A 17,450-nucleotide genomic window follows, 5' to 3' on the forward strand; every position below is an offset into this window, starting at 1 on the left:
AAAAGTTCCAAGAGATAATACTTTCCCTCCTGTTACCTGATACTCTTCAATATTTTCTGTTCTATTTCCCTGAGTGTATGTGTGTTTTAATGGTCATGACCCATCACATTTATTTCATGACTCACTAACTTGACCAAGATCCATGGTTAGAAAAACTGTCCTTGTGGGAGCTAAGCCTGAACTGAGTTCTACTTTGCTGTTTAATTTTAAGGTAGTAAAAACAGGGGCACCTGGGTGGCTCAGTCAGTTAGGTGTCTGCCTTCAGCTCGGGCCATGATCTCAGGGTCCTGGAATAGAGCCCCACCTTAGGCTGCCTGCTCAGTGGGGAGTCTGCTTCTCCCTCTTCCTCTCCCCCTGAACCTAACCCGGCTCATGCTCGCTCTCTCACTCTCTCTCAAATAAAATCTTTTTAAAAATTAAAAAAAATAAAACTACAATCTAGGGCTATTGTTTTTAAAAAAATAAAATAGTAAAAATAGTTACATCATTCAAAAAATAAGAACTACTCAAAAAGTTAAGTCAGCGAAAAATCTTGCTCCTAGCCCTGTTCCACACTCCCATTCCCAAAATCCTTTTTCCTTACCCCACCCAGATAACCACTATTATTACTTTCTTTTGTGTGCTTCCAGGTCCTTCTAATATGTCTTTATGCAAAAACAGCAAGTATGGCTATTTTTTTATGCAAATAGGTGTAAGTATGAATATTTGAACATACAGTCTTATGTTCCCCTTTTCTTGCCCAAATGGTAATTAAATATGTTGGACAACTTTCTTTTTTTAAAAAAACTATCTTGGAGATTTCTAATATCAAATACTGTTCTGAAGGAGGGTTTTTTTGTTTGACTAAATTTTTTTTTGTGCTGGACTTCAGGTCAGTTTTTATTTTAAACAGCTTTATTGAGCCGTAACTGACATACAATAAATGACACATTTTTTAAGTGCCCAATTTGATGTTTTGACCTATATATACACCCATGAAATCATCACCACAATCAGGATACGCATATTGGTCACCCCAAAAAACTTCCTTGTGCCCATTTGTAAGCCCATGTTCCTGGCCCTCCCCTACCAAGTCTCCACTCCCAGACAACCACTGAACTGCTGTCACCATGCACTGGTTCTCATTTTCTGGACTTTTGCCTAAATGGAATAATACAATATGTGCTTTTTCTGGCAAGGTGGGTGAGCTGGCTTCTTTCACTCAGCATAATTACTTTAAGATTCATCATGTTGCCGCATGAACCAAGGATTCATCTCTTTTTATTGTTAGTTTTCCATTGTACAGATAACTCACATTCTGTTTATCCATTCTTCTGCTTATGGACATGAGTTGTTTCCAACTGGGGCTATTACAAATAAGGTTACTATAAACAATAATGCAGAAGTCTTTGTATGAACATATAGTTTCACTTCCCCTAGGAATAGAATGGCTGAGTCATATGGTAAGTGTGTGATTAACATTTTAAGAATTTTCCAAAATGTTTGTACTATTTTATATTTCCAACAGCAGTGTATGAGAATTCAGTTGCTCCCTACATCAACACTAGTTTTGTTCAGTCTTTTTAATTTAAAACTTTCTAATAGCTATCTAGTTACATCTCACTGTGCTTTCAATTTGCTTTTCTCTAATGACCAATAATGTTGAAAATTCTTTCATATGCTTATTTTATATTCATGTATCTTTTAGTTTTATTGATTTGCTCTGGTTTTTCTGTTTTTTATTTCATTGATTTCTACTCTGATCTTTATTTCTTTTCTTTGCTTATTTGGGGTTTCATTTGCCCTTCTTTTATTAGATTCTTAATGTGGAAGCTGAGGTCATTGACTTGAGACCTTTCTTCTTTTTAATACTGGTGTTAGAATGCTATAAATTTCCATCTGCATATTGCTTTTGTGACTTTCCACAAATTTTAATATGTTTTTATTCAGTTCAAAATACTGTTGGATTTCACTCTTGATTTCTCCTTTGACCCTGGATTATTTAGAAGTATGTTATTTAGTTTCCAGATATTTGGGGGATTTTCTAGATACTTTTGTTTATTTCTAACTTAATTCCTTTGTGCTGAGAGAATATACTTTGCACGTTTTGATTCCTTTAAAATTCTTTGAGACTTGTTCTATGATACAAAAAAGTCCATCTTGGCAAATGGTCCAAGTGCACTTAAAAAGAATGTGTATTCTGCTGTTGTTGGGAAGACTATTTTATAAATGTCAATAAGGTCAAGTTGGTTGATGGTGTTGTTCAAATCTTCTAAATCATTCCTGATTTCCTGTCCACTTGTTCTATCAATATTAAGAGAGGGGTATTGAAAACTCCAACTACTGGGGCACCTGGCTGGCTCAGTTGGAAGAGCATTTGACTCTTGATCTCAGAGTTGTAAGTTCAAGCCCCACATTGGATGTAGAGATTACTTAAAGTAATATAAATAAAATCTTTAAAAAAAGAAAAAGAAAATTCTGACTATAATTATTCTATTTCTCTGCATTCTGTTAATTTTGTTTAACATGTATTTTGACACTCTGTTCTTAGGGGCTTAATATTTAGCTTTGTTTGTTATGTCTTCTTGGTGAATGGACCCGTTCATTCCTTATGAAATGGCACTCTTTGTGCCTGGTGATATTTTTTTGCTCTGTAATTTACTTTGTCTAATATTATTATTGCCATTACAGCTTTCTTTAGAATAGTGTTACCATGGTAAATCTTTTCTCTATCCTTTTATTTTTAACATATTTGTATATTTAAATTTAAAGTGGATTTCTTGTCAGTGGCATATAATTTGGTCTTGTTCTTTTCTCTGCCTGAAAATCTCACATCTTTATTTGGGATATCTAGACTATTTGCATTTAATGTGATTATTGATATGGTTAGGTTTGAGTCTATCATCTTGCTATTTGTTTTTATTTGTATCATTTGTTCTTTTTTTTCTCCCATTTTTCCTTTTTTTCTGCTTTCTTCTGGATTAAGTGAATATTTTTATTGATTCAATTTTATCCTTTTTGTTGGGTTGTTAGCTACAACTCTTTGTTGGGTTGTTTTAGAGGTTGCTGTAGGGTTTATAGCATGCATATTTAACTTATCACAGTCTACCTTCAAGTAATACTGTGACTTCATCTATAAGAACCTTACAACTATATACTTCCATATCTTCCCTTCCAGCCTTCATGCATTTTACTTCCATGTATGTTAGAAGCCCCCAAATATATTGCTATTATTTTTACTTTAAACAGTCACTTATCTTTAAGAAGATTTAAATAAGAAAAAAAAATTTTTACCATTTACCCACATTGCATTCTTTTGCTCTTCATTCCTAGGTATAGATCCATATTTCCACCTGGAATTGTTTTTCTTCTGCTAGAAGGATTTCCTTGAACACTTCTTGTCGTGCAGGTCTTTCAGATTTTTTATGTCCGAAGAAGTCTGTATTTCATCTTTGTTGTTGAAAGACAGTGTCACTAAGTAGAACCTAGGTTTGACAGTATTTTGAAGAGGTTGTTCCACTCTCTTGTGTCCTGCATGGTTTCTAAAGAGAAATCTGCTGTCATCTTTTCCTTGTTTCCCTGTATTATGTGTCTTTATCTCCCACTGCTTTTAAGATTTGTTCTTTTAGCCAAGATGCCCATCGACAGATGAATGGATAAAGAAGATGTGGTATATATACACAATGGAATATTATGCAGCCATCAAAAGGAATGAGATCTTGCCATTTGCAACGACGTGGATGGAACTGGAGGGTGTTATGCTGAGTGAAATAAGTCAATCAGAGAAAGACATGTATCACATGACCTCACTGATATGAGGAATTCTTAATCTCAGGAAACAAACTGAGTGTTACTGGAGTGGTTGGGGGTGGGAGGGATGGGATGGCTGGGTGATAGACATTGGGCAGGGTATGTGCTACGGTGAGCGCTGTGAATTGTGCAAGACTGTTGAATCACAGATCTGTACCTCTGAAACAAATAACGCAACATATTTTAAGAAAAAAGGAAAAGAAGAAGATAACAGGAGAGGAAGAAAAGGGGAGTATGTCAGAGGGGGAGACGAACCATGAGAGATGATGGACTCTGAAAAACAAACTGAGGGTTCTAGAGGGTAGGGGGGTGGGGGGATGGGTTAGCCTGGTGATGGGTATTGAGGAGGGCACGTTTTGCATGGTGCACTGGGTGTTATGAACAAACAATGAATCATGGAACACTGCATCAAAAACTAATGATGTAATATATGGTGATTAACATAACAATAAAAAATTAAAAAAAAAAAAGATTTGTTCTTTTGTTTGTTTGTTTTCAAGGACTACCAGAACTTTTATTTTTGCTTTGTTTTATTAAGAATTTGTTCGTTTTTGCTGGTTTTAAGCAATTTGATTATAATGTGCTTTGGAATAGTTTTTATGTTCTTTTTCTTTTTAAGATTTTATTTTTAAGTAATCTCTACACCCACTGTGGGCTTGAACTCATATCCCAGAGATCAAGAGTCACATGTTCCACCAACTGAGCCAGCCAGGCACCCCTGGTGTAGTTTTCTTCATGTTTTTGTCTGTTTGTGGTTCATTGAGCTTCAGGGATCTTTTGGTTTATAGTTTTCATCAAATTTATAAAATTTTGGCCATTCTTCTTCAAATATTTACTGTCCCTCTCCCTTCTTCTCCAGGAATTCCACTAACATATGTTATTAGTCCACTTGAAGCCATCCTATAACAAACTGATACTCTGGATCTCTGGTTTTGGTTTTCCCCTTTTCTATTTATTTTCTTTATTCTTTCTTTCTGTGTTTCATTTTGGATAGCTTCTGTAGTTATATCTTTGGGTTCACAGTTTTTTTTTTTTCTTCTACAGTGTTGTTTACTCAGCTGTTAATCCCATACAGCAAATTTTTTCATCTCAGATATTGTTGTTTTCTTTTCTAGAATTTCAGTGTTGGTCTTTTTCATATCTTCCACATCTCTACTTAACATATTTAATATTTCCTCTAGTGTCTTAAGCATACTGAATATAGTTATAGTTGTTTTTGTGTTCTTTTCTACTAATCCAATCAAGGTACTTTCTGGTTTGGTGTCAGTTGGTTGATTTTCCTTCTCATTAAGGGTCATATTTTTCTGCCTCTTTGCATACGAATTAACTTTTATTGGATAGTGGACTAATCATGTTAGATATTGTAAATTTTACCTTTTGGGGCATGAGATGTAATTGTATTCCTCTAAATATCCTTGAGCTTTGTTCTGGGGTGTGGTTAAATGACTCAGAAACATTTTGATCACTTTAAGTATTACTTATTTATGCTTTGTTAGGTGAGACCAGAGCAGCATTTAGTCTAGGGCTATTTTCCCCCTAATATGAGACAAAGTCTTTCTAAATATACCCAATGCTCTGAATATTGGATTTAACATAGTCAAAGGAGCCCTGTGCTTTAATTAATTTCTGTTATTTTATAAATCTGCAGATGGAGACTTTTTTGAGCTCATGATAGAAGTTTGTTAAAATAAAGTTTTTCATTATAAGCATAATACTTACTTTTATTTTATTTTTTAAAAGATTTTCTTTATTTATTTGACAGAGAGAGACACAGCAAGAGAGAGAACACAAGCAGGGGGAGTGGGAGAGGGAGAAGCAGTCTTCCCACCAAGCAGGGAGCCCAATGTGGGGCTCGATCCCAGGGCCCTGGGATCATGACCTGAGCCGAAGGCAGACACTCAATGACTGAGCCACCCAGGTGCCCCCATATAATACTTACTTTTAAACAAAAATCTACAAAATACTGAAAAGCAGGGGAAAAAATCCTTTGGACTTCTACTCCCTAGAGACAAATTCTGTTAACATTCCGGGGTGCTTCCTTTGCTTTACTAGAGAGCATGGTCGTTCTCATGGTAATGAAAGGATTCTCCCCTCCCAAAGTTATAGAACTTTCTAAAATTTCAGCAAATTAGGGAGTACTTTGATTAAATCTAAAAGAGAATAACCCATGCTAACATGCATTTCTTGTTCTCAGGTTGGCTGATTGATAAACAACCTGGGAAGTGCTGCTGGCTGCCCACATCTGGCCCCAGCCCTCCAGGCAGCTCCCAGGTCTGCAAGTTTGTTTCTAGCGCCCTTTCTTCCGATTTAATAAGCTTAAGAAACTACCAGCCAGTAGACAGACACTATGACCATAACCATTCTCTGACTCTCTTTTTTAGGAAGCCTTGGGTCATGTCTGCTCCTCCAGTCTCAGGGCAAGTTGTCCTGGGCCAACCAGTGATGTCAGTAGTTTATCTCCAGATTTTTTTCACTTAAGGAACATTTGAGTGCTTGCCAATTGCTGAGCCTTATGCTTGTCTGGGTTTTTACAGATGACTTTCTGCTCTGGAGGAAATCATAGGCAGAAGGAGAAGACAGCATATAACCGAAGGACTGTAATGCTAAATACTCTGATCCCCTGTTTGAAATTGCTGCTGGGCAAAGCATGAGGCAGGACTCTAAGTCGCCCTCTGCTGGGAGCATCGGGAAAGAATTTTAGTTTGGGTGGGTTGGTTGGTTTCTGCTTTTTACAGGAACACCAAACATACTTCACTGGTACAAAAGAACAGCCATTACAAGGCCCATTAAGTAGGAACATACATTAGCAGTGATAGAGTTAGTGTTATATACAAATACAGCTTTTCTCTTTTGTAGCCTTGGCAATAGCCATAAGGATGTAAAATAACATTTTGCAGCAGCAAGTTAGGAAACTGAGAAGCACCCAGCAGTGGTTTTGAGCACATTAACAAAAACACACAAGAATGGATTCAACAACTTTAGTGAAAAATATCTAGGACAGAACTGTAAATTCAATTCAATACTAAGAAGCAAACCCTAGAACTCGGTATTACTTCCAAAATAGCTCACTCAAGTAGTATTGCATACTATTCTAAGCGACAAAAATGTGCTAAGTAAACTTATTTACAGATACAATGACTATGCAGTACCTTTCTTTTTTAAGATTTTATTTATTTATTTGACAGAGAGAGAGAGATAATGAGAGCAGGAACACAAGCAGGGGGAGCGGGAGAGGGAGAAGCAGGCTTCCTGCCTGAGCAGGGAGCCCGATGCGGGGCTCGATCCCAGGACCCTGGGATCATGACCTGAGCCGAAGGCAGACGCTTAACGACTGAGCCACCCAGCTGCCCCATACACTACCTTTTAAATCTGCAATTTAGGTTTCAGATTTTCCTTGAAAAATTAACTGTACTGAAATTCTATAGACTGTACTTAAGCAACTCAGTAATGGAGTTTACAAGCAAAGAGAAATACTGCCATCCAAATTATTAATTACAGTTTGACAATCATCTCAACATCAGCGGCCACTGTCGTTACTATTATCTGACTTGTTTGGGCATCTTCTAGTCTCACTTCCCTCATGGTTCACAAACTCATCATGGGAATAGGAGCTCAGCATGGGAATCAATGATTAGACTGCACATGTCAACTTAAAAGTCATACACAGGGAGCACCTGGGTGGTACAGTCAATTGATCATCAGACTCTCGATTTGGCTTGGGTCATGATCTCAGGGTCCTGAGATCAAGCCCTGAGTCGGGCTCTGTGCTCAACTCAGAGTCTGCTTGTCCCTCTCCCTCTGTTCCTATCCCCCACTCCCGATCGCTCTCTCTCTCTCTCTCATAAATAAATACAATCTTAAAAAAAAAAATCACACACAGGATTACACTGCAGCAGCTATTCCAAATGTCTGGGTTTTTTGTGTGTTTTGTTGCTGTCGTTTAGTTTTTATTTCATAATCATAAACTTAACTCTATAATCCAGCTAGACTTGGAGAGGAGTAAGGAAAATATGGAAACCATAGAACTGCAGTGAGAGCACAAAGATTATAGGATATTTCAAGCAGATGGGGGTGAAGGGTGCTCTCCTGAGCGACAGAAGGAATGGTCTGGTAGTTAAGAGAAAACACAAGCCAAATGTACTAGATTTGTCCACAGTCTGCAATGGTGATCTTCTTGCTAGTCTTGCCACTCCTGGACCCAAAGCTCTCCATGGCTTCCACAATATTCATGCCCTCTTCCACCTTGCCAAAGATCACGCACTTGCCATCCAACCGCTCAGTGTTGGCAGTGCAGATGAAAAACTGGGAAGCGTTTGTGTAGGGTCCAGCATTTGCCATGGCCAAGATGCCAGGACCCATGTGCTTCGGGGTGAAATTCTCATCATCAAATTTTCCCCCATATATGGACTCCCTGCCAGTGCCATTATGGCGCGTGAGGTCACCACCCTGGCACATCAATCCCAGAATAATCCTGTGAAAGCAGGAAACTTTATAACCAAATCCTTTCTCCCCAGTGCTCAGAGCACGAAAGTTCTCTGCTGTCTTTGGAACTTTGTCTCCCAACAGCTCAAAGGAGACGGCCCAAGGGCTCGCCCTCACCAGTGATGTCAAAGAACACCATGGTGGGGTTGACTGAGGCCGGCTGGAGTGGGTGGCTCTGGGGCAGTAGCGTCTACAGGGCCCCAAACGTCTGTTTAAAGTTAAAGCACTCATTAAACTCATTAATACCTAACCTATCAATAAAATTTTACTACCAACCTTTTAAATCTGAAATTTTAGAACTATTATTTATAAAACCTGGTTTACAAACAGTACCTTTTGCAGAAGACAAGGAGACTGAATATAAACTATATCAACACGTAAGTGAACTTCACTATGCCCTTGTGGCCAGAAAATTGCATTTTTTTTTCTAAAAGGAAGATAGTCATTATTTTTTGGACTTCCAACTCTTAATTTACGGAACTACAAGCATCGCTGCTTTCAGAAGTTTATAGAAAAATTCTTTAAAAAAAACTTAAACATTAAAGTTGAAATACTCATCCAATCTTAGTAATTCACTCTTTGGTAAGAAATAGAATTCTTCATAGCAAATGCCGCAGAGTTGTCTCACTCAATTACCAAAGACGTTAAAAACCGAACTGTTCGTTAAATTGGCAAAATATTTCTGTAGCTTTACTGAACACCTGTACCTGTAGCCTTATTCTCTGTTGTCTCAATAGGCACCATGCTTATCTAAGTAACCGCAGATCACATCTGACAGTTACTAACACCAAGCTTATATATTGTCATGAAAAAAGCCTAAAGGGACATGTATGCTTATTATAGGTGGACTCTCCGATGCACATAAAAGCAGATCTAGTTAATGCCCTTTGAGAACAGAAGAGTTCTCTCTCAAATTTTTGTTTACAATGATACCTTTTTTTTTTTTAGATTTGTTTATTTAAGAGCGAGCGCAAGCAGGGGAGGGGCACAGAAAGGGAGAGAGAATCCCCAGCAGACACCACACTCAGCTCAGAGCCTGACGTGGGGTTCAATCTCAGCACCCTGAGATCAGGACCTGAGCCAAAACCAAGAGTCTGACACCCAACCGACCAGGCCCCCCAGCACCCCATGTAATGATATTCTTTTAAAAAATTCTGTAACATTGATGGTAAAGGAAGCCCATCAATTCCATTTCATGTAGCGCATCTGCAGATTACTGCATGGCAGATATATTGCAGGCTAAAAGGGAAATTCCTGTGATATGGGAAGCAGTGGTTCAAAACACATGCAAGAACTGGGATCATTTTAATGTTCCAAAAAGCCTGTTACAGCGGAGGAGTGAAATACACACAGGTCACGAACATCAAAACTAAGGTGGTGGTTCACCTGTTCGGTTTGGGCATGCAGGGATCTGCTGTAGGGACGGAAGCTTACAGAGAAGAGGTAGTCCTCTTGTGCAGGGTCCCTGAGCAAAAATATGCCTGTAGCTTTCCCTTCAAGAAGGGCTTCTGCTTTGTAACGGCCCATCACTCCCCAGTAACAGGGATCACCCGAAGCAAGTCCGACATGAGGCAGTGTATGTAACCGATCTGCGGATAGACTTCCCAAGCTCCCAGTTGGTTAACATAGGCACAGGTGCTTCCAGATACCTGACGTTGTTTCTGCCTACATGACCACAAAGCAGGGTGGTTGTGTCCTCTTCTGAGTCACAGTTAGCTTGTGAAATGGCAAAATTGTCCCCACTTATTTCAGGCATTCCATGAGCTAACTTTGGTCCCACTTAATATAACAAACTAACCCATGCAATGGCTTCCTTGCACATATTTGGGCATTGGGAGGGGTGTCAACCCCTTCTGCAATACTAGGCCACCTTCTCTCTCTAAGCCTTATCTTTATCCTCTGTAGAAGCCAAATATGGATCAAATGTATCAAAAAATGTTGAATGTGGTTTCACAGAGCCTCAGGCTATGTAATCAAATGCCATTTTGGAGCTAAATCTGAGCCAGCAGATTAATTCAGACAGGTGTATTTTTCTTTTATTAGAAAAGAAGGGCTTAAACTATGGAAAGAGCCAAGATGTCCATCAAGAGATGAATGGATAAGGAAGATGTGGTGTATATATACAATGGAATATTATACAGCCATAAAAAAGAATGAGATCTTGCCATTTGCATTGACGTGGATGGAACTAGAGAGTATTATGCTAAGCAAAATAAGTCAATCACAGAAAGACAAGTATCATATGACCTCACTGATATGATGAATTTGAGAAACAAGACAGAGGATCATAGGGGAAGGGAAGAAAAAATGAAACAAGATGAAACCAGAGAGGGAGACAAACCATAAGAGACTCTTAATCTCAGGAAACAAACTGAGGGTTGCTGGAGTGGGGGTGGGGTGGGAGGTATGGGGTGGCTGGGTGATAGACATTGGGGAGGGTATGTGCTACGGTGAGCGCTGTGAATTGTGTAAGACTGTTGAATCACAGATCTGTACCTCTGAAACAAATAATACGTTATATGTTAAAAAAAAAAAAAAAAAGGAAGAAGATAGTAGGAAGGGAGAAATGAAGGGGTGGAATCGGAGGGGGAAATGAACCATGAGAGATTATGGACTCGGAGAAACAAACGGAGGGTTTTAGAGGGGAGGGGGGGTGGGGGATGGGTTGGCCTGGTGATGGGTATTAAGGAGGGCAAGTACTGCACAGAGCACTGGGTGTTATACGAAAACAATGAATCATGGAACACTACATCAAAAACTAATGATGTAATGTATGGTGACTAACATAACATAATAAAATTAAATTAAAAAAAGAAAAAGAAAAGAAGGGCTTTAACTACGTGTTGTAAATTCTCATGGAAAAACACAAGCCCATAGTATCTGGCAACTTTTGCCCAGAGACTGATTTCCTCTCAGGGGTCCAAACAAAGGGACATACTGAAATACCGGTGTCTGGATTGAGAAAGTAAATAACTTGAATGACTTGAATGAACACATCTTTTTACAAATCAGATGGTTTCCCATTATTTGATTTTGACAAAATTGAATAAGGACCTCCTGGAATCATCAGCTGATAAATGATTACAATAATCCGAGAATTATATTACTATAACAAAACCCTTTCTATTCCCATCTACCTGTTTTATATGGGCCAGTTTTCTTGGCCACTACTAAAAAAAATAGAAATGGAACGACACAGGACTCTTTGAGAAAAATCACCTACCATTCTATTGAGATGCATTTGCAATAATATTTCATTTATCAAAAAATGATGCTATACATTATTTTGATTAATCCTGCAAGAAGAATACTTGTAACAACAGGTAAGAAAGTTTTTAGAAGATTATGATCTCAGGAAATGTTTTTAAAAGATTTTATTTATTTATTTGCAGAGAGAGGGAACACAAGCAGGGGGAGTGGGAGAGGGAGAAGCAGGCTTCCCACTGGGACCCTCGGATCACCACCTGAGCCGAAGGCAGACGCTTAATGACTGAGCCACCCAGGCGCCCAGGAAATGTTTTTAAATTAAATTTCAGGGGTGCCTGGGTGGCTCAGTAGGTTAAGTGTCCAACTCTTGTTTTCAGCTCAGGTCATGATCACGAGGTTGTGGGATCGATCCTGCATCTCCACTCAGCGCAGAGTCTGCTTCAGATTCTCTCTTCCTCTCCCTCTCGCTCGTGCTCTTTCTCTCAAATAAATAAATAAAATATTTAAAAATTTTTTAAATTAAATTTCAATGTAAATGCACATTTATGTGGTAGAGAAGTATGATAGGATGATCAATAAAGACTTTTTTCCCCATTGTAAATCATTTGGATTTTATTTCCAATTCCAATATTTTGCAGTTATTTTCTTGCCCAGGTGAGATTTTATTCCTGTTTCATACCTCCTTTTTTTAAATTTAAATTCAATTAATTAACATATAGTTTTTTATTAGTTTAAGAAGTGGAGTTCAGTGATTCATCAGTCTTATATAATACCCAGTGTTCATTACATCACGTGCCCTCCTTAATGCCTATCACCCAGTTGCCCCATCCTCCCACCCACCACCCCTCCAGCAACCCATAGTTTGTTCCCTATAGCTAAGAGTCTCTTATGGTTTGTCTCCCTCTCTGATTTCATCTTGTTTTATTTTTCCCTCCCTTCCCCTATGATCCTCGGCCTTGTTTCTTAAATTCTGCCTATGAGTGAGATCATATGATAATTGTTTCTCCGATTGATTTATTTCACTTAGCATAATACCCTCTAGTTCCAGCCACATCACTGCAAACGGCAAGATTTCATCCTTTCTGATGGCTGAGGAATAGTCCATTGTCTACATACACCACATCTTCTTTATCCATTCACCTGTCGATGGACATCTGGGCTCTTTCCATAGTTTGGCTGTTGTGGACATTGCTGCTATAAACATTGGGATGCAGGTACCCCTTCGGATCACTACATTTGTATCTTTGGGGTAAATACCTAGTAGTGCAATTGCTGGGTCATAGGGTAGCTCGATTTTCAACTTTCAATAAAGACTTTAAAGCATAACATTATATCACTTGAGGATACATTTCTCTGACAGTAAAATGGACTAGAAACACAAGTTCAAGGAGAAAAAGGAGTAATGTAAACTTTCATGTAGTTAACAAAGTGATTTTACTTTTTTTTCTACATATGTTAATGGATGATGGTGAGTATCAAATTGGCATTCAAAGCTGATGTAACACTTTTATTTCAAAGTGTCAATTTCCTTTCCAGTTTGTATGTTTTATTTAATTTTCTTGCCTAGTGACCCTGGCTGGTATTTCCAGTACACTACTGAATAGAAGCAGTGAGAATGGACATCCTTGTCTTATCCCTGATTTAGCGGGAAGGCATTCAATCTCTTACCATTAAGTATGATGTTAGCTGTCAGGTTTTCATAGATGCCCTTTATCAGATTGATGAAGTACCCTTCTGTTTCTAGTTCGTTGAATGTTTTGCATGGTGGTAGTTTAAAAGTTATTTCAGCAGGTAAGGGAGCAAAACGTTGGAAGGTTCAAGTTCAAGCTCCTTAGATGCTCTATCCCTGCTACAGTCCTGCACATAGAAGAGGCCCAACACGTGAGGAGCAAACCCTCTCCCATCTCCCCCCTTGCATTTTATTCTCCAGTGGTTCTGTGGTGTCTATGCCCTCCCCCACCCCACTCCCCAAAACCATGCTGTCATATCTTGCTCATGTTTCCTTTCCACTCTCTTCTATTCCCAGCTCCCACCCATTCATGCTTCCCAACGCTCTCCAGGTGTCATCTCATTCAGGAGAGACATCCCTCCTCAGATCCTGAGCTAAGTGGACCTCTTTTTTGTGTTCCCATGGTACCTTGCACTTCTACCATTATGCACTGTGTGAATTATGTATCTATATGTCCATTCCCCACTAAACGAGATAGGTGATACGGTGTGTGGCCAACAGGGTGGATTCAAGAGTCCGACGGCCCGGATTCAAAACCCTGCCTCTTACTAGCTTGGGTGACCTTGGTTGTGCCTCCGTTTCCTCATCTGCCAGAGATGATGATAATAGCACCTATTTGGTAGTGTTGTTTGACAGCTGAGGGACAACAGTGTCTAGTAAACAGTAATTATTATATGAGTTAGCTATTAAGTCCCATAGGGCAAGGCGTTGGGTTTTTCCCTTCTCTGCTTCTCACAGCCCTGGCCTGCAGCTGGATGCTCAATAAATGTTTGTCACGAGGGTGAGCATGGTGGAAAGTATCTGAAAGAAGGAAAAGTAAAATGGATTCAACATTGCGCAGCAGGTAGAAATCAGAATTCAAGTGCATAAGCCATTTCTATGTATTTCCTACCACTGTTTTTGCTCTGACCCTAAGATTGCCAAGCTGGAGAAATTAAATCCCTGACATTATGCACTTCCTCTACCTGGGGTCCCATAAGAGCCGGGGAGGTTTATGCACTGCTCAGAAAATAGGGAAAATACTTTTGATCTTCAGTCCATTATTTTTCTTGTCCAAGTCTGCATGGCCCCTTGAACATATTTAGTATAGCAGAGCATCTTGACCTGGCCTCCACCTCATGAAGTTTATAATTTGCCTTAAAATATTTTGGGATTCCCCCTTGGAATCAAGGTAAGATTGATCCTCTAGATCATTCTATAGATAGATCCTCTAGGTGAGGATGTTCTTTTGGTACTTACAGAACCTTAGAGAGGATTCGATGTGTCCCTGTTTTGGCAACTCCCCTAGAGAGGATGTGCTATAAACTTTTTTAACCATTCCCCTAGTGTTGGACTCCCATGGTTTTTTTTTTTTCTTTAATTGGCATTTTTCAAGAAATGAATCCACTTTTTCCAAAATAAAATACTTGGGCATATTAAAACTTCGGGCAAAGACCGGATAACATTTGTAGGTGCTCGTTACTTATACTTACACCCAGGTGCGGCTTGCATTCTAATCTGTGATTCCTGTGCCAGGAGTGGTTTGCGGACATTCTAATCGGAAGGCGGCTTTGACAAAGGGGTTCAGAGTCATTGATTACCACAAATTCCGCCAACGGCCACTTTTTTTTTTAATAACATCCATTACACAAATTAATAGGCAACTCATTTCACGAGTTTCTGATGACACCTCTGGGGTTGATCAGGATTGGAACAGCATAACGAATTATAAAGGAGACTCCGTCTCTGGTTCCCTGATGCTGACTCGGCAGGTGACAAGAGTCCTGCCTCTGTGATCTGTTACCCCACCTTGAGTAAAGCAGTAAAGCATTCACGCCGTGGCCAGAGTATCCAAAAGAAGAGAGACCTCAAAGAACTTACAGAGTCATAAGAGTTGTTTTGTGCCCACCTGCTAATGAATGTTTAACAAAGGTTGTAGGGGGATGCAGATTTTAGTCTGCAATATTTTTCTTCACATTCTGGGAGTGAGGATGCGGAGCAGGCAACTCCTCATCGCTTCAAACTTCTCTGGCAGGTATGGTTACCAACAAAAAAGAATGCAGAGTTGGACATGATCAGCTCATTTCAGTTTGCAACATCTTGCTGTTTCCCCGAGCACTTGCAGGGAGCAGAGCAAGGGCTCTACCTGCCTCTGGAACCACCAATCTCTGTAACCTCCTCATCGCTGGAGAATCTCTTCTCCCCTCCAACTTTCCTGCTGTGGGCAGAGCATCCAAAAGGACAGAGTTGAGACCTCAGGAACTTACTTAGTTTCCCATTCCACCAAGCCAAGGTTTTTATTCTTTCCCCTACCCTCCCCAACCCTTCACTCCAGCACAATTTCCTTGTGAAGCTTAAGCGTTAATAGAAAAAAAAAAAAAAAAAAAAAAAGCCAGAAAGGGGATTGTCTCCGAGCAGCTTCTGTTCTCAAGCCTCTGCAGGGGCCAGGGAGCCCAAAGGGCTGACTTACTTGCTTGGAAAGTGCTAGCCACTTTGGGTGTATCCTATAGACTGCCCAGACAGCCTGTGCTGAATATTCTGTTTGCCCCTCCAGATGAGCCCTCCACCCTTCCCCACCCTCTCTGTGCCCTGGGAGGCTGGCTTGCCCGGACTGCATCACCCAGGCACCCTTGCCTTCTAACTTCCAGTTGGTTCAGTCAATGGGAGGCGCTAGCCTGAGAGGATGAGAGGAGTAAGAAGTTGGGCATTGAATTCCCTGCTGGGCAGTGGTTATGTCCTTTTATCAAAGGGTACAGCTGCCCTCCGGCAGATCTTTCTTATCACTACAATTCTGATATGGGTTGAATTGCCCCCCCCCAAAAAAAGATATATTGGAGTCTTAACCCCCAGTACCTCAGAAAGTGATCTTATTTGGAGATGGGATCTTTACAGAGGTTAAAGTTAAAGAGGAGTTAGAAGTTAAAAGAGATCATTAGAATGAGTCCTAATCCAGTATGACGGATGTCCTTATGAAAAGGGGAAATTTGGACACAGACTGAGACACACATAGAAGGAAGAAAATATAAAGAGACACAGAATCCTCTACAAGCCAAGGATAGAGGACAGATCCTTCCCTCAGAGTCCCCAGAAGGAACCAACCCTGCTGACACCTGGATTTCTAGCCTCCAGAACGATGAGACAATACATTTCTGTTGTTTAAGCCACCCAATTTGTGGTACTTTGCTATGGCAGCCCTAAGCAGACTAATATATAAGGGACTATTGGGTTCTGGTTAACACCTCCACCCTTTGTCCCTTCAGGCCTAGGGGTGGTAAAGACTATTACATATTATACATTATATATTGCTAGTCCTTGGATGCCTCACCATTCCTTCTTGGTTTCCCTTAAACTTACCCACACTCAATCCTTTCATTCAATTCTCTTCAATTCTTCTGTTGAATGTGCCATGTGATTCCTGGAACTCCAGCCTAGAGTATAATTATTTTCCCAGTATACTTCACAAAACCATATAAAATTCTGTCGGGCTTCTCCAATCATGCAGACATCTACTGGGAATCTGTAAAATTAAGCATCTGATATATTTTCACTTTGTTCTGTTGTCCATTTCATCTCACAAGACAAAGGGGAAGCTATAAAGGGAAATGATATTTTGGATTTAATTCAGATCAACACTTTGGACTAAGTGTAGGAATTTGTGGTAACCAAAGCAGGGAATGTTGGGTTTGATGAAATGTGTGTCCTAAACTTTAGGTGACCACATTTCAAAAACTTCAGAGAAGCATCAGGGAAGATCCCAGGGAAGTCTTAATAAACTAGCTCACGGGGAATGGGATGTTTTCAGAAATTAAATTCTGACACTGCTCCTGAACAGTTCTCTGAATAATTCTTTTAAAAGAACTTGAGAAAAACAGTTGTGCAAGAGAGGTATGCATGGGTGAATGCCACCACTTGAAGAGGAAGGATGAAATCCCCAGAATAGGACAAGCCCTGTGAAATTGGGGATGAGAGGGTGGGGAGAGATTTTTAAAGTTACATTTAAAGCAAAAAGCACAAAAAAGGCACAGGCTTTATTTTTTCTAAAATTTTTTTCAAGTTTGGTTTTTTTTTTTTTTAATTCCAGTTCATTAACATAGAGTGTAATACCAGTTTCAGGTGTAGAATTCAGTGGTTCATCACTTACATACAACACCCAGTGCTCTTCACAAGTGCCCTTCTTATTACCCATCACCCACCTAATCCATCCCCCCGCCCACCTCCCCTTCAGTAACCTTGTTTGTTCTCTATAGTTAAGAGTCTGTTTCCT

The 17,450-nt window shown here is 39.7% G+C and overlaps 1 long non-coding RNA gene and 2 pseudogenes across 1 annotated transcript in view; all 3 read right to left on the reverse strand.

Annotated features, from left to right (window-relative positions):
• Nucleotides 1-17,450, reverse strand: part of LOC141371188 (uncharacterized) — a 47,465-nt gene that overhangs the window by 26,322 nt on the left and 3,693 nt on the right. The gene's annotated exons all lie outside the window — the stretch shown is intronic.
• On the reverse strand, nt 7,930-8,410 carry LOC112816030 (peptidyl-prolyl cis-trans isomerase A pseudogene; annotated as a pseudogene).
• On the reverse strand, nt 8,462-15,369 carry LOC112815979 (suppressor of cytokine signaling 5-like; annotated as a pseudogene).

This window comes from Callorhinus ursinus, unplaced genomic scaffold (assembly GCF_003265705.2).
Source record: "Callorhinus ursinus isolate GAN/ISIS: 27379988/994484 unplaced genomic scaffold, GSC_fseal_2.0 scaffold59, whole genome shotgun sequence".
Classification (NCBI taxonomy): domain Eukaryota; kingdom Metazoa; phylum Chordata; class Mammalia; order Carnivora; family Otariidae; genus Callorhinus; species Callorhinus ursinus.